This window comes from Panthera onca, chromosome B4 (genome assembly GCF_046562875.1).
Source record: "Panthera onca isolate mPanOnc1 chromosome B4, mPanOnc1 haplotype 2, whole genome shotgun sequence".
Taxonomy (NCBI): Eukaryota; Metazoa; Chordata; class Mammalia; order Carnivora; family Felidae; genus Panthera; species Panthera onca.
The window spans coordinates 124,716,500-124,733,838 of NC_138345.1; the positions used below are offsets into that span (position 1 = coordinate 124,716,500).

Genomic DNA, 17,339 nt, shown 5'->3' on the forward strand with positions numbered 1-17,339 from the left:
TGACCTTGGACGGAATGATCAGAGCAAGGACTTTGCGTGGGTCTCTGCCTTCCCATCCCACACTGTTCTTTCCCTACCACCCTGGGGCCATCCCCAAGATGGAGTGAGGTGGCTTCTGTCCCCTCTGCTCTCTGTGTGGATTTATCAGATGGCCCTTCATCTCTCTGCTGAGGACTCATGGTCCACACTATGATCTCTGCTCTCTTCTCTCTGGAAGACTTTGCAGAATCAAAGTTTCCCACCCCTCTGGCTCTCCTGACCACAATAAACCCTCAAAACATTCCCTGTGCTTTTCCATGAAAATGAAAATATGAAAATCAAGATATTATTTTCTCTCTAGACTTTCTTCCAAATTCTTACACTCGTTTTGACTCTGAAATAAAACATTCATTTACACAGGTTTTTGGTGGCACTAATCTTTTGCTTATTTTTTCTATCAAAACATCCAATGTTCTTAGGTTAAGATTTTTTTTTTTTAATTTTAGGAATTTATTTTGGTTTTATGACTTCAGGTTCCAAACCAACTTTTATTTCTATAATTTTAATGATAGTTGTGACATAAAAATGTCACTCTTCTCTAAAGAAAGGAATGAAGTTTGTTACAAAGTTAGGGTTTGGTCAGAACCTTAAAAGAATTTGTTTGAGACACAGTCTTGATTATCTTTATGCTCTGCTTTGAATGTGTAGGATTACAGATCTTAAATTAGTATCACCGGGGTACAGTTTGTGCAGTTTTGGCAATAACTTTTCCTGCAGGTTTATTGCTTACTTTGTAGCACATTTTTTGTTTTCAAATCTCTATGACTTGGGCAGAAATTATTTTAATTCCCATTTCATAGGTATGGAAATCGAGATATTAATTTCTAATGAAATTGACTGCTAATTAATAATAACACCTTAGCTATTTTTATGTAGCAGACTTTATTCTAGGTGTTGACATGCATCTTTAAAAAAAATCTTGGGGTGCCTGGGTGATGCAGTCAGTTAAGTTGCCGACTTTGGCTCAGGTCATGATCTCACAGTTTGTGAGTTCGAGCCCCACGTCAGGCCCTGTGCTGGCAGCTCAGAGCCTGGAGCCTGTTTCGGATTCTGTGTCTCCTTCTCTCTCTGCTCCTCCCCTGCTTGCACTCTGTCTCTCTGTCTCAATCTCAAAAATAAATAAACATTTAAAATATTAAAAAAAAATCTCCACAGTAGCATCAGATAATGAAAGATGAAACTGAAGCTGCAAAATAAAATATGGGCATTTATTTGGGGGGTCTTAGGGATTGCAATCTGGGAGACAGGAATTTGACCAAAGTTGAAAACATACTCTGAAAAGACAAAGGAGGTTAGAGTTTTTAGAGGAAAGAGAAGGTGTTCATAAATTGTTTTGAAGAAAAGGTGTTTGGTGCTGGCCTAAGTACAGTTAAAGCAATCCATGTGTGATTGGTTGCTAGTGTGAGAAAGCCCGTTTTGGTCCATTATAACATAAGTAGATGCCTTAGCTTTTAGCTGAGTTCAGCAAAAGGATTCTGAGAATTTGGAACAGAATATGTGCATGAGCTGGGCCTGCCTCCTCACTGTCCTCCCTGATCCATTTTTTTTTTTTTTAAGTTTTAGTTCTTTATTTTGAGAGAGAGAGAGAGAGAGAGAGAGAGAGAGAGAATCCCAAGCAAGCTCCACACTGTCAGCTCAGAGCCCGACACGTGGCTCCATCTCATGAAAGTGAGATCACGACCTGAGCCCAAATCAAGAGTCAGATGCCCGCTCAGCTGACTGAGCCACCCAGGTGCCCCCCACCCTGTTCCATTTTAAATGGAACCATAGCTCTTAGCTGTGGTTATTCCATTTTATTCTCTGTTCTACATTAACTTTTGAGAAAGAGACTCGTATTACCCTCATTTGACACAAGGGAGGGAAGTGAGGTTTTAAGAGATTAAAAAACACTACCTAGTATAGTTGGAACCAAGTTCTGTGTCGCTCAGATGAGGATCCTGGGAGGAGGCAGTGTGTAGATGGGGCTGGCCATGTTGGGGAGAGAATCTGTGCTGAATGATAGGAATGGGGTCTAGAAGAGAGGGGTTGTTTTTGGCATGTGGGTGGGAAGCCAAGATGGGACAGGGTTCAGTAGCAAATAGGAGCAGAGTTAGATATGCATGTAACACCCTTGGGAGCTAGGCTGGTGTCCTTAAGACTCGTAGTTTACTGAGGATGTCCCTCCAATTTGTCTTGTGCTTTACTTTGTGACTAGTGCATGGTGTGACTTAAAGCAAGGCCATGTGGACACCAGCTTAGAACATGTGTGACTTAGAAATGAAAATATTTCTCAAATCTGTCAGCTTATCTGGAAAATGAAGGGATCGGATTAGGTGATCTGTAAAATCCTGTCTAGAACTGACACCTTAGAGTTTATAGAATTGTTAAAAGTGGGCAGAAGAAATTCAAATTTTAATATTTGAATATAATGATTTTCTTGCTCTCTTTTTTTCTTTTTGAAGTGATCTTTTTAAAACATATTTTCAACTTGTCTCTTCTAGAACATCATTTTGGATGGGTATCGGGATTAATATTTTTGTAGCAATTCTATCACAGTAATGCAAACCTTTTTTTCCCCCCTAGGCCCTGCGGGAGCAGCTAAAGATGTGTAAGTAGTTAATATTATGATTTTCTAAACTCTTTTTGAGGAAGACACTGTTTTTCATGATCATGGCCTTTCAATATATGTAGGTATGCCTGAAAAGACATGGGAATACTGGCTGTACTGTGTAAAAATCAAGAGTTTCATCTGGTGTATAACTAAAGTGGTATTTGAAGAATGATACTGTGTTACTAATTATTCCGTTTTAGCCTTTCAGTTACCCTAGCACTGTAACTCAGAACTTTCAGGAAGGGAAACATTTAATTGTGCTTCCTTCCCAACTTATGCCAAAATTTCTTCTAATTGAAAGCAAGTGGTTATGGGAGAATTAATTTAGCACATAGCTCCTATGACTATGCTGTAGAGTTAGCCATTGGGGAGAGGCTGGAGCGAGCATTTATCAAATGCACACTGAATTTTAAAACTAAAATTGAAAATTTTCTTTAAGTTTATTCATTTTGAGAGAGAGAGAGAATGAGCGGGGAGAGGGGCAGAGAGAGAGAGGGAGAGAGAATCCCAAGCAGGCTCTGCACCATCAGCCCAGAGCCTGATGCGGGGCTCAAACTCACGAACTGTGAGATCATGACTTGAGCTGAAATCAAGAGCCAGATGCTTAACGGACTGAGCCACCGGGTGCCTCTGATAATTAGATATTGGAGTGAATGTATGTGACCATTCAACATAGTCAATATTGAGTTGATCCTTTACACCACAGGACATTGATAAAGGGGCATGTATCTCCCTGGGAGAGGTTTCTGGAGCTCAGGAACCCTTCCAGTGTTTCCATCATGCCCCTTCTCTCCGTCTTAATACCTCTCATCTAGGACAGAAGGGACATTGCTGTAGTGAGTATTTGTGGTTACTCCGTGGAGAGTGGGATGGACCCCACCCCCCAGCCAATTTGGATGGTAATACTGATGGAACCACACACATACCAAGGAGGATAGGAAGATTTCTTCCTCTACACACATAATGAGGCTTTCTGGGGGAGAAGAGTAGGCACCCACCTGGCCCATCAGCTTGAGTGAAGGAAGAGGGTGGCGGTGAGTGGCTTTGGTTTTTATTGGGGTTGGGAGTGGGGCTGGTTGAGGGGCTCGTGTGCAGGGGGAGCGGCCTGCCTGATTTTGTTGTCCTCACTGGCACTAAGGAAGTAAAGTCCCTGCTTTCTCGGATCCACTCGCACTGGTGTGAGGCGAAATGGGGCGTGGTCAGACTTGAAAGCTGTCAGTGGTCAGACATCAAAAATAGAGTCAGACTTTTTTTTTGTTTAATTATAGGGAAGATTCAGAGAAGATTCGAATGGGATTGTTTTTCAAGAGGTTTTTCAAGAGTTAAATATGTATCTTATGTGGGACTTCAGGTACCCAAGAAGGAGTCTACATTGCTTCAAACTCCTGATTGCAGCGTTTGAGTTTATTCCCACAACTTTTAGCAACAACAGCTTCCGCATCCTGACCTTATTCCTGTCATTGCTGTATCTTGGTCTCCCTCAGCCCCTCCCTTCCGTTTCTATACATTGTTGCCAGATTCATTTCCTCAGGCACTCCCCTGCCCTTGTAGGACGTCCGCTCAAAAATTTGCAGTTATTCTCCATTGCCTGCTGGATTGAGCCCAGAATCCTTTGGGAACAGGAAGGCCATTTATGTTTTAGCCTTTATTTGACACACTCTGCATGAGGTGGAAGGAATCACTGCAGTTGGGGTGAGCAAGGCCAAGGATGGGAAGTGAGCTAAGTCCTGCTCTGTGAGGCCTCTGTCAGGGGCCCCCTGACCTCCTGTGTTCTGCCTCTGATCCTTGTGTTTTGCTGTCCCTCTGCCTGGAATGGCATTTTTCTCAATTCTGTTATAAAAAAATGCTATCTCTTCTTCAGGGCTTATGTCTTGTTTGTGGGAAGAATTTCTTGGATCTCTCAACTGGATAGAGTGTCTTTTTCTTCTCAAATGTTATAGCATTTTGGACCTTTCTAATGACACATCGAATTGGGCTTATATTGTAGCTATTTATCTTGTCCTCCTCGGGCAGTGAGGGAAGTGAAATGTCTTACCCATCTGGAACGTCTCCCATAGTTATTAGTATTGTGTTTTGAAGGTGGTGTTCAATGAACAGTTGCCGAATGAATGCCGTCATTTCTGTTCCAGGAGAGAGATTGACAGCTTGACTTTTTCTTTCTTTAAGAGGCATGGAAATTCCTAATAAAATTTAGTGATGCTTTTGTCAACAGAATTAACTATTCTAGGATATGAGATGGGTAATTTAATTACTTTTTGAAATCCTAACTTCTCCAGATCTAAAATTTCTGTGACTATATATATACTTCATTGTATGTCCTAGAAAGATATAATTTTAGTTAATGATTGACTCTTTTAGAAATTAATGTAGCAAACTGGAAAAAGTTAACGACTATTATAGTATTACTTTTTCTTGCACAAAAGGTATATTTAAAAGTGTTCTTTTGTTTTTTTCTAACTAGAAGGTAAATATTTATAAATCTTGACTATGAATGAACAAGGAGCTATGAAATAAAGACACTTAAAACTTTTTTTTTTTTAAAGCATGGGGCTTGAACTCATGACCCTGAGATCAAGACCTGAACTGAGATTAAGAATCAGACACCTAACCGACTGAGCCACCCAACAATTTAAACTTTTTAATATGAAGATTTAATTTAAAAAAATTTAATATTTATTTTTGAGAGAGAGAGAGAGAGAGAGAGAGAACGAACAGGAGAGGGACAGGGAGAGAGGGAGGGAGACACAGATTCTGAAGTAGGCTCCAGGCTCTGAGCTGTCAGCAAAGAGCCTGACACAGGGCTCGAATTTATGAACTGTGATATCATGACCTGAGCTGAAGTCGGCTGAGGCACCTAGGCGCCCCAAAGATTTAGTTTTTTTAGGTTTATTTATTTACTTTGAGATTGAGAACATGAGTAGGGGAGGGGCAGAGAGAGGGAGAGGGAGAGAGAGAATCCCAAGTGGGCTCCACAATGTCAGTGTAGAGCCTGACGTGGGGCTTGAACTCATGAACCATGAGTTCGTGACCTGAGCTGAAATCGAGAGCTGGATGCTTAATTGACTGAGCCACCCAGGCGACCCATGAAGATTTAATTTTTTAATCTAGAGAGACTGATCCCAAACCAAAAGAAGTGGCCAAAATTATATAATGGGTGCTAAGAGTACAGAACTTCATGTAGGGCAACCATCATATTAGTATGCAGAGAACATAAAAGTCTTTTGGGGGGATTATGGTTTAGTTTTAGAAGTGAGAAATACTATAATCACTCTCTTAGTATAACAAAAAAAACCCATTCTCTAGGGAAGGTTTGCCTTTTCTTTCCCATTTGCCTCTTTTCTGTAGACAAGAAGCCAGGATACGGTAACAAATAAAATGATACTTCTGCCTTTTAGTAGGTTATTGTCTATTGGGGACCAAAATAGAGTGATAGGTGCTGATTATGAAAATAGTCAGAATTTAATGCTGGTCTGGGTCTTGAGGGATGAATAGGAGTTCGTGTGGAGAAGAGAAGAATGACAGCCCAAGCAGAGGAGCATGACAAGAAGCACATGGGTGCAAGAGAGCCTCAGCTCTTCTGTGAGGAGCCTGTCAGTTTGTTCTGGAGCCTGGAGGGCATGCTCAACAGAGATGCAAGACGAGGCCGATGGCCTGAGCTGGCTTGTGAAGGGCCTTTGGTTCCAGGCCAGTGATTGCATTTGATATTATATGCATTCAGGAGCCATTAGAATTTTAAGGTGGGGAATTCAAAGATTGTGTTTGAGCTTTTAGGGTGGTAACTCCCAAGACAGGGCAGTTTGTGAGCTGGGGGAAGAGTGGACGCATGGGGAGTTAAGGGGGTGAGGGAGTTAAGAGGGAGGCAGACGGAGGGGCAGACTGCAAGCAGTAGCCTGGGAAAGAGAAGAGCTGCTCTGAGTTCAAAGTACTCTTGGAATAGGATTAAGGTTTGTTGACTGACAGATTGGAGAAGGAAAGGAAGGGCAAATCTGAGGATCACGTTGTGGTTTCAAACTTGAGCCAAGGGAAGGGATGGCTAACAATCCAAATAGGCAGATGGGCTAAAGGGGGAAGGGAAGCCATTGGATGTGGCGTGGTGGCCACACGGGTCACCTGGGGGACTGTAGTTTCCACTGAGTGATGTGAGTAGTAATTGGCTCAAGGTGGAAGTGGGCGGGGAGCGGGGAAATGGTGTGTGGTCTTTTGTTGTAAAAGGTTTGCCAGTAAGGGAGGGAAGGCTGGTGTTAGGTTACGAGAGGGTGATGAATGGAAGCGTTGAATTACTGTATTGTGCACCTGAAGCTAATATACACTGAATGTTAGCTAACTGGAATTTAAATAAAAACTTTAAAAAAGGTAAAAAAAAAAAAAAGAGGAAGCATATTTTTAAAAACTGTATTTCCATTAAAAATTTTTTTTTAACTCACAGAGCATGAGCAGGGGAGGGGCAGAGAGAGAGAGAGAGGGAGACACAGAATCTGAAACAGGCTCCAGGCTCCGAGCTGTTAGCACAGAGCCCGATGGGGGCTCGAACTCACAAACTGCGAGATCATGAACTGAGCTGAAGTCGGATGTTTGACTGAGCTACCCAGGCGCCCCAAAAGTGTATTTCTGTTATAAAAGGAATACCTAGAAAATTTGGAAAGTGCAGAAAAATATTTTTTTTTAAAAAGAAAATAATTAGCTATTATCCTACCACCAGAAACAGCCATCATGAACACTTTACACAATTTTCTTCAATTTCTTCATTTTTCTATTTCTGCTCGGTTGTGTGTGTGGATGATTTTGTCTATGGAAGTTTGTTTTGCTTTTTGTTTATTTTCTAAGTGCCCATGGACGGAAGGGTGGAAACCAGCGGAGTGAGATGTGCTGAGGGTGGTTTGGGGAGGGCGTCATCTCTGATAAGGGGGACCATCTGATGGAAGTGAATCCCAGAAGAGGCGGAAGGGCTAAACAACTTAAGAGAGAAAGTTAACCTTAGTAACTTGAGATGTGGAGGGAAGCCTGGGTGAGGATATACAGGCATATCCTCCTTTTATTGCATTTTTGCTTTACTGTGCTTTGCAGATACTGCATTTTTTACAAATTGAAGGTTTGGGTCATCCCCGAGTCAAGCAAATCTGTGGGAGCCTTTTTTTTCTTTTTTGGCAACAGCATTTGCAACTTCGTGTCTGTGTCACATTTGGTAATTCTCAATATTTCAGCCTTTTCAATGTCATATTTGTTATGGTGATCTGTGATTATGGCTAACAATAATGTACTTTTTGATTAAAGTCTGTACATTGTTTCTGTAGACATAGTGTTATTGTACACTTAATAAACTACAATATAGTGCAAACATAACTTTTATATGCACTGGGAAACCAAAACATTCATTTGACCTGCTTTATTGTGATACTTGTTTTATGGCCGTGGTCTGGAACCTAGCCTACAATATCTCTGAAATATGCTTGTAGAGAAATGTAATCACCATAGCGTATCAGTGAGTGAGGCTTTCTTTTTCTCTCTCCCTCTGTCTCTTAAAAATTAAATCACAGTGCTGTAACATGCAAAACAAAATAGATGTGGATTCCATGTGATGCCGGTTGGCTGCTTTCACAAACCTGCAAAAACCAACCATGCTTTTTGCCTTATTTCAGTGAATTTTCGTAGCTATTTGGCACAAATAGGTTGTGTTGGGATATTTTTGGTTGGAAATGGCAGAAGCCCAGCTTAAACTGGCCTAAACAAACAAACAGGAAGGAATTTATTGGCATGTGTAATGGAAAAGCTCCAGGGGTTTGGCCCTAGTCACAGCTGGATCCAGGTGATCAAATGACAGGAAGAAACTCATCTCTGCTTTCCTGTTTTAGGCTCCATTCTTAGGAAGCTTTCCCAAGTAGTGATGGAGATGGCCAACTTTTTATCTTATCAGCTTAATAATTCCTGTGGAGGGGCACCTGGGTGCCTCAGTCGGTTGAGCGTCTGACTATTGATCTCAGCTCAAGGCATGATCTCAGGGTCATGAGTTCAAGCCCTGTGTTGGGTTCTGTGCTGGGTAGTGAGATACTTTAATAATAATGATGATAATAATAATAATAATAATAATAATAATAATAATAATTCCTGTGGAAAAAGAGCTTTTCTTTCCCAGCAGTATGATTAAAAATCCTAGGGCTAGGACTCTCCCTGCCCGTGCATGGGGTCATGTTCCTCTCTCAGAATCAACCAGTGAGCCAGGGGAATGTTGGCTTCTCATTGGCCAGGCCTGGGTCATGTGTCTACCACTGGAGTCAATCAGCATCATTAGCTCCACCTGACCATATATGGTCAAAGAGTGGGAGAGTGGTGGTCCTCACACTACAGACAAATTGGGATGCTGTTACCCAAATGGGGCAAACATACGCAAAGTACATTCTGCACTAGGTCAATTTCCATCTCTTTATTCAAATTTTAAGCAATAATTATAAGAATATTACAAACATATTTTAGTAAGAAACAGTATTAAAGAAGATGACACTAATTTAATGTTTGCTACTGAAAATAAAAGATCATAGCCACTCAGCTTAAATGAGGTATTTCAAATACTTTTTTTGCTTAGAACTTGTATGGTGACCTTTCATGAGGATTCCGTTCTTGACAAAGCAATTTTATTGCTCTGGAAGGTAGCAGCTACAGAGGAGAATATCTCAGAATGAGTTAACAGAAAATACATTGAAGCGCTGCTTTTTAAATTAAAATGAGATTATGACTCTTTCATCTCGAGTGTCCTTGGAATCCTTTATGAATTTCTCATGTCTAATGCACCTGTGTCAGCTGAACATTCTCTACTCCTAGTTACAAACCTGAGTGTATTGGTGAAGAAGCAGGAGGTTGAGGTGCATGGTGTGGAAGTGACAATGAAAAAGCATGCATTTTGGAGGCAGAGAGACCCGCATTTATTTATTTTTATTTTTTATTTTTAACTTTATTTATTTTGAGAGAGAGAATCCCAACCAGGCTCTGCTCTCTCAGTGCAGAGCCTGAAGTAGGGCTTGATCCCACGAATGATGTGAGATCATGACCTTGGCCGAAATCAAGAGCTGGACGCTTAACTGACTGAGCTCCCCGGGTGGCGGTGTCCTCTGTAATCCATCTAGTTTGGCTGGTAAAATTGGGATGATGGTAAGTGTACAGGGCAGCCATCTTCATCATTATCGTCATCATTGTTCTCAGTTCCTAGAGCTTATCTTTATTGAGGACTGTATGCCATACAGTGATTTCCAGCATCTATGTTATCCCATGACGATCTGATGGAGACAGTAATGCTGCTTCATTTTACAAATGAGGATATGGGGCCCAGAGAGGTTAAGTAACTGCTCAAGGGTTGTGATGGTTATTGGTACAGTATATTTAGTATCCCAGGATGATACTTGGCATTATGCTTTGCTGCTGCCTATACATGGGAGTTAGAAGTGTTTGATGCTTTAAGTGTCACTGAAAAGACTTGGCAGAGGCTCTGTCACAAACACTTGGCAGTAGAAGACCCAGCGCAGAGCTGCAGTTCAGAACCACGCAGTCCCGCTGTCTGCCTGTCGGTACACAGTTCGATTCTCCTTAGGTAGGGCAGTGCAGTAGGAACAGGAAGACAGAAAGCAGATGGGTGGGTTCATCCTGGGACACAGAGATTGGTGTGACCAGCAAGGGTGGATGAAGTGCTTGGCTGCAAGGCACATGCTGGAGAGGGGGAGCCTAAGGGGCTGATGAATGGGGAGAGCGGGCGGATGGCTGGACTGGAGGCTTCTTGGGGATGCAGGGAGAGGGGAAGATCGGAATAATGATTTTTCCCCCCTCTAGGGAGTGAGATTGTCTACTGTAAAATGTCAGAGGTGAAGTAATTCCAGGAACTAAGCTCTTCAGAGCAGTCATGGAGGGAGTTATTAGAGTAGCAACAAAAGTTGTTGGAATAGGGGAAGTCAGCAAAATGTGAAGCAAAGGTCGATTGGGTGATTTTCATGGAATTTAAAATACTCCAAGATAATGATGGTTCAGAAGAAAACCTCTGGGTCAGGGCCAAAATCTTTAGTGTATTTGGGGCTGCCGTAGCAGGGTTCCAGTGTCCAGAGGAGAGTGTTTGAATGAAGGTGACATTGGCCCTATCTGAAAGAGCTCTGTGGGGAGGTTGGGAGCCTGCTGGCTTCATCTCCTGTTTGGAGACACTGGGAGATTTTGAGAAAAGTGATACCAGCAGGGAAAAGCAAGTTTTCTTAAGATAAGGAGGTGGAGAGAACATTCCTGTCTTTAACAAATGATGCTTCTGCAGCCATTGCCAAAATAATCCTAAGCGCTGTGTGTTTCTTAGAAGGAGAGCAGAAGGAGGGGAGGGGAATTGCAATTTGGCTCTCAATCCATTGCCCTCATACAAAGAATGAATGTTATCCATGTTTTCCAGTAATACATTCTGGAAGAAAGAACAGGACCAATATTGGCCAAGGGGGTCATACAAGAAGAGAGATTTAAAGATAACTCTTCAAAGAAGTTTTGAAATCTTGAAGAAATGAATGAGATTACATATATTCCAAAATATGTAATTAAGTGTTTGGTAGAATTGATTGGAATCACACTTAAAAAGCAGGAGTCATCAAAAGAACGTATTATAAAGAAAATTAAATGATTATACTTTATCCAGGGAGCTGTAGTGTCAGCGGGAAGTCAACATTGTCAATTAATAAACCTATTCCAAAATATTATCATGAATGGCAACTAAAAATAGATAATTAGAGCTACGCACATGGTCTCCAGAGGTTTCCATATTAAATCTTATTGTTTACAAATCAAAATAAGTTTGGCCTCTTTAGCAACACTGCAAATATGGAAAAAGAAGAGACTGCAGGCTGTTTTTTCTACTTGTTAGATTATCGCTAATAAGAAACTCTATATTTAGAACATTTTTCTTGATAAGTAAGTAAAAATATAAATCATTTCCTTGCCACACAACTGTGTTCGTTCTGGAAGGCTAGAGAAATGAGAACTTTGTGAATTTTAAGGCCAGCTGTGGCGAGGCTGAAACAGTAGATGATAATTGGAGTGGCTGGCTAGCTGGCTAATATTTATCATCTGTATTTGTTCTTGAAAGTGAACATCATGTATCCATGCCATGGTTCCATTTAGTTTATCTTCGGAACCTTTTTTTTTTTTTTTTTTTTTTTTTTTTTTTTTTTTTAGGTCACTTGGGATAGCTATTCTACACAACCCAGAAACCAAGCAAATAATAGTGATGAAAATATTTTGACTACCAGGTATTACTGAGGATGAAAAAGTAGTGGTTTATATTTGACAGAGTGACTCTGAATAAGGTTTCTCTTAATTAAAGTGATAGTTATTGATCGGGTTGAAATCACAGCAGAATAAACTAAAAGATTGAAGTGTTCTATGCAGATAGTTGGTTTTAAATAGGCGGCCGCAAATATGTTCATGCAAAAAAAGGACAGGCAGAAGGGAGCCAGCCTGCCCCAAACAGTGACCACAGACACGTAGCTGGTTTTGAGGCAGCTCATTTTCTGGAATCTTGACTTTAAAAAAGTCAGAGCTTATTTATGTTTAGGGGGAAATCCAGTCTCTCTGGTTTATTTAGGAAAGGTGCTCAAAGCTAGTATGAAGCAGACGGGGTGTGCCATTACCTAGAGAATGTGGATCCGTATAGACACTGAATCTGAGAAGGGTAGGAGGGACCCTGTGCTGGCTTTAGTAGGTTCACAGGAAGTAGCTAGAAGTATATGATGGAAATGCTGAGATAGAAGAAAGCAGTTTTGAAACTGTGAGCTCAGTTGTGGTGGTTGCCGTTGGTCGGTTGGGGTTTTTTGTTTTTTTTTTTCTTCTTCTTCTTTTTCTGCCATGCCTGTGGGAGGGTCATGGGCTGGGTCAGTTTTAGTGAGATAGAAATCAGTAACCAGTCTACTCGTCTGCAAGGGTGTGTCATTTTTAAACTAACGGAGGAGTTATCTTTTCAGCAATCCCCAAAGTGGGGCAAATGTGTTCACCTGTGGTCCACCCTCAGTAACCCTGGTCTTTGCAAACATGGTGGTTGATGCTGCGACCAAGAATCTGAGTCAGAGCCTGTGAGCCTGAGTCCCGAGGGGTGGCTTTACCCTCGACACATTCTTTGCCTGCGAACATCTATCTATTCTTTGATAAAGGAAGCTGAACTTTTTATTAACAGACGGAGACCCATTTTTAATTAAATGCCCAATGTATTTCTTAAACCTGGTCCAAAATTGTTATGTTCCATATGTTTGTAAGAAATGTTCTTGTGGTTTAAAAGGTTTTCCTCCTAAAATGGGGTGTGAGCTTGTGATTAAGAATGATTTCGTTATTACATTTCTTCAAATATGATGTCACTTTCCACACATTTTCAAATGCTGTCTATGATTAGAAATAAAGCATTGTCCTGATACTAGAGGAAGCCATTTAGCAGCAGGCTTTCAGTCATGCTCCCTCTGGAGGAAACAAGCAGATCCCGCAAGTGCACTCTGTATAGCAGTGGGTCACACGTAAGCAGAAAATGGAGTGTCTTCTTGTTAAAATTAATGGAAGGCTGTTAGTACTACTTTGTTCCTTTGCTCTTTGCACAACGGAAGTAAGTCTTCCTTCTAAGGCCGTCCTAGGCATGACTGCAAAATGGACCATGTTTGTACCCGAACCCCTTCCTGCAGGTTCTGTTCCTTGAATCTCTCTCCTGTGCCTCTCCCTTCACTGACACTGAGTGGGGCACACGTCCCTGCTAACAGAGGACTTGAAGTTGTAACTTTAGCCGTAAATTAAACTGCGTTTAAATCTTGGCCCTTCCAGACCCTTAAACGTATTCAAATACGTGTTTGTTTACACCACTAAGTAAAAAAAGCCAGCCTATGTGCCTCTCTACACGTTTCCTTCCCTCCCTTTACTCTTGACTGAGTTGGGGAAACCAGGAATCAAGAGGGCCCTGACTTTCTTTTTTTTTTTTTTTTAACTGTTTTAAAATGTTTATTTATTTTTGACAGAGAGAGAGAGAGAGAGGGAGAGCGAGCGAGCACGAGTGGGGGAGGGGCAGAGAGAGAGGGAGACACAGAATCCGAAACAGGCTCCAGGCTCTGAGCTGTCAGCCCAGAGCCCAAGGCTGGGCTCGAACTCACGGACCGCGAGATCATGACCTGAGCTGAAGTTGGACGCTCAACTGACTGAGCCACCCAGGTGCCCCGAGGGCCCCGACTTTCTTGCCTTGTGCATTAGGGCAAATGGCAGGGGTGGGGGGGTAGCGCCTGGGTGGCTCAGTTGGTTGAGTGTCTGACTCTTGATTTCAGCTCAGGTCATGATCTCCTGGTTGTGGGATTGAGCCCCATGTTGGGCTCCACGCTGAGCACGGAGCCTGGTTGACATTCTCTCTCCCTCTGTCTCTGCCCCTCTCCCCAAGCTCTCTAAATAAATAAATACATAAATACATAAATAAACAAACAAACATTAAAAAAAAGACAGTCGGCCTGCCTCTTCACACTTTTCCTTCCGCCTCTACTCTTTATTGAGTTGGGGAAACAAGAAATGAAGAGGGCCGTGACTTTCTTGCCGTGTTGTGTTAGGCCATTGAAACGGTGTCAGATAGAAGGGCTTTTTCTGTTACTGTTTTAGATTCAGTTCCACATTGAAGGACTACTTCATAGCTTTTCAGTTTCCAGTTCTAATAGAGACAGCTGTTTGAGCCTCTTCTGTTTCTTACTTCTCTGGTTAGAGCACTAGATTGGCCTACATTAGAATTGATGTGAAACAAAGCTGACTTGTCTTTCTCCATCTTTGCCAGACAGAAACTTCTGGTTTTCCTGGCAGTGCCTTTGGGAAAGGAGTAGCGTGGCTACGTGGGGAGGTGTGGAATAGGGTCCCCTCATCTGGGGAGGTGGTTTGGTTAGGTGCTGCTTGTCCTCAAGACCTACTCCGTCCACCCCTTCTTTTCCTCTAGACACACAGATAGAGTCAGAGCTCCATGTGCTCCCAAGGCACAGACACAAAGTCTGACCTGACTTTGTGTCTTACAGGAAAGAGCTTATACTACAAAGTAATTGCAGGATTGTGTAGTTTATATTACCAGGAACTGAAGAAATGTGTGTGGAAATGGATCTAAGGGTGTGAGACCAAGGTGGAAGGAATATATATGGGGCTGGTATTGTATTTAACAGAGATTTTGTATTGAATAATTTAGGTGCATGGTGGGGACTCTAACAGTTTATTAACCTGGTTGGCGAGACTCTGCATCATTGAGCTTACTCTATTCAGGGACAGAGTAGGTCACAACTTCCCTGGGGTCTGGAGAGGAAGGAATCCAAAGGCTTAAGGAAATTGGGATATTGGTGTGAATTTCTCAAGTATGACCTGCTCCCCACTGCAGAGGACACCGCCCCCCATCCCCACTAAGCTTTGAGTAAATTGGGGAATGCATAGTGAGAGGGTGTACCAATAAGCACTAAGGGGGTGGTCCTCTGCAAGGTGGCTGTGCCCCTGAGATGGGCTCTTTATCTCATGTGGTATGACAGAATCCCAGAGGACAGGATCGCATGTCTACCAAGTGGAACTTAACCACAAGGTGGACACACTTACCATAATAGATAGCAGGGTTGGGATGACGGGGCACAGGGGCTCATCCTGGAGGGAACTCTGATGATAGCTGGTGGATTACAGCCTGTCTAGGGATAAATTAGAAGGATAGCCTTCTAAAGGGTCATTTTCTCCCTCTCTGTATTTTTATAAGAGGAAAACTTCTGGTCTATGAGCCAGAAACCTAATTTGAGTCATTACAGTGGAAAGGCATAGCCACTTAACCCAGTTTCCCAACCCAAGTCAGACTCCCAGTGATTGAGGCTATGTTCTCTTGAGGGAACTTTTGTCACTGCCACCTGTATATACTAGAGGTATTTCTCCACACCTTCTCAAGGGACCTTTGTCTGTTTACTAGAGTAGCTGTGTCCAGAGCAAAAGGAAGTACCTGGACCTTTTAGAGCTTTCTAGATACTGACTCTAAATTGATGTTAATTCCTGAGGACCCAAAAATGCCACTGTAGCCCAGAAGTCCATGTGTGGGCTTATGATAGAAAACTTGGCTAATGTTCAAACTATAGTGTGCCCAGTAGCCTGGAGACCCATGCTCTGGTTTTTTCCTTAGTTCTTGAATTCATAATCAGAGGAGACATATTTGGCAACTGGGAGAAGCCACCCATTGGCTCCTTGACCTGCAAAGTAATGACTGTCATGGCAGGAAGGCCCAAGTGGAAGCCCATGGAATTTTCCTTCCCTACTAGAATAATAAACAAAAAGGGATACAGCATCTCTAGGGGGAACTGCAGAAATTAGTGCCAGCACCAAAGACTTGAAAAAATGATGGAGATACTTCTCACATCCCCATTTAACTTGCCTGTTTGGTCTGTCCAGGAGGGAGGTTTATTTTAGAGAGTGACTTTGATTATTGCAAACTTCGTGAAGGGGCAATTTCAGCTGCCATTCAAGGTGTGGTGTCCTTATGGAAAATAGCGTAGCCTCTAGCCCCTGTTATGCAGCCTTTGGTGTGGCAAGTCCCTTCTCTCTGCACCAGTTTGCAAGGAGTACAGAAGCAGTTTGCTTTTACCTGGCAAGGCCAACAGTATACATCACAGCCTTGCCTCTGTTCCATAGATCCCCCTGCTTCCCCTCATCCTCTGTTCTGCAATATCCTGATCTTACTGGTATCCTTCAGCACATCCTAATGGTCCCGTACATTGACCTGGATAAACAGCAAGTCACAAGTGCTTTTGATGCTTCAGTAAGACATTTCAATTCAGGAGGTGGGAGATAAACCCCTCTTGCTTCCAAGTAATGTATGGGTTCGCATCCACACAGAGAAAAGGAAACCACATTAACTATATTAACAGAAAGAATTCACTATGAGGAGTTGGTTAAGCGGGTCTTGGAGGATAGGGAAGGCTGACTGACTGATCAGGGGTGGGAATAGCAGGAAGTGGCTACCACTTCTCAGGCTGGAGTGACGAAGGAAGGAGGTTGGGGCCGTCATAATCTGGGAGTTGGAGGAGGAGGAGTCTGTGGGTTGGGACCCAGGCTTCTGAGGCGGTGGGGGTGGGGTGCGCACTGCCAGGTCGGTGCTGTCACATCTGAATGTTGTAATCCGGGGCCTGTTCTGGAGACTGGAGCCAGCTGCTGGGCTGTTGCAGACAGGGACAGAGCACAGCTGGAAAGAGCAGCCCTCTTTCCCTCCTTTGCATTTATGTCTCTTTTTTATGTCCCTCTAGCATTCCCTTTGGTGGAACCTAATAGGGAGACTGGCGGCAGAGGAGAGCATTTTGTCAGAGTCCCAGCCCCACAGCCCAGGGTGTGGGGAGGGGCAGGATTTGGAAGCGAGAGGTCACAGCTGACAGGAGACAGAGTCCTGCACAGGTCCCCGAGCAGGAGCAGAATTTGTCTTGAAATGCCATATAGTTGTCTCCAGATCACTCTTGACCTCTTGGTAATCTGTGCTGGTTTTCCCTCCCTCTCCTTGACCCCAGCCTGTGGCTCCATGGAGGGGAAAGGAGTCAGTAAAAATTACCTTTCACTTTTTGTTTGTAGGTGATTTGGTTATGGTAGCTGTTCCCTTACCTCTTATAACTCCGTGTTTGGATCTCCTAGTAGAAACCTCAAGGATTCTTCCCTGTTTCTGGTACATTTCCCAGTTTTCAGTGCCTCTGCTTGTAGCTGTCTGGGCATT

General features: G+C 42.8%; 1 protein-coding gene across 1 annotated transcript in view; it reads left to right on the forward strand.

The window, feature by feature from the left end:
* CB4H12orf75 (chromosome B4 C12orf75 homolog) overlaps positions 1-17,339 on the forward strand; it is a 38,633-nt gene that overhangs the window by 11,067 nt on the left and 10,227 nt on the right. The gene's annotated exons all lie outside the window — the stretch shown is intronic.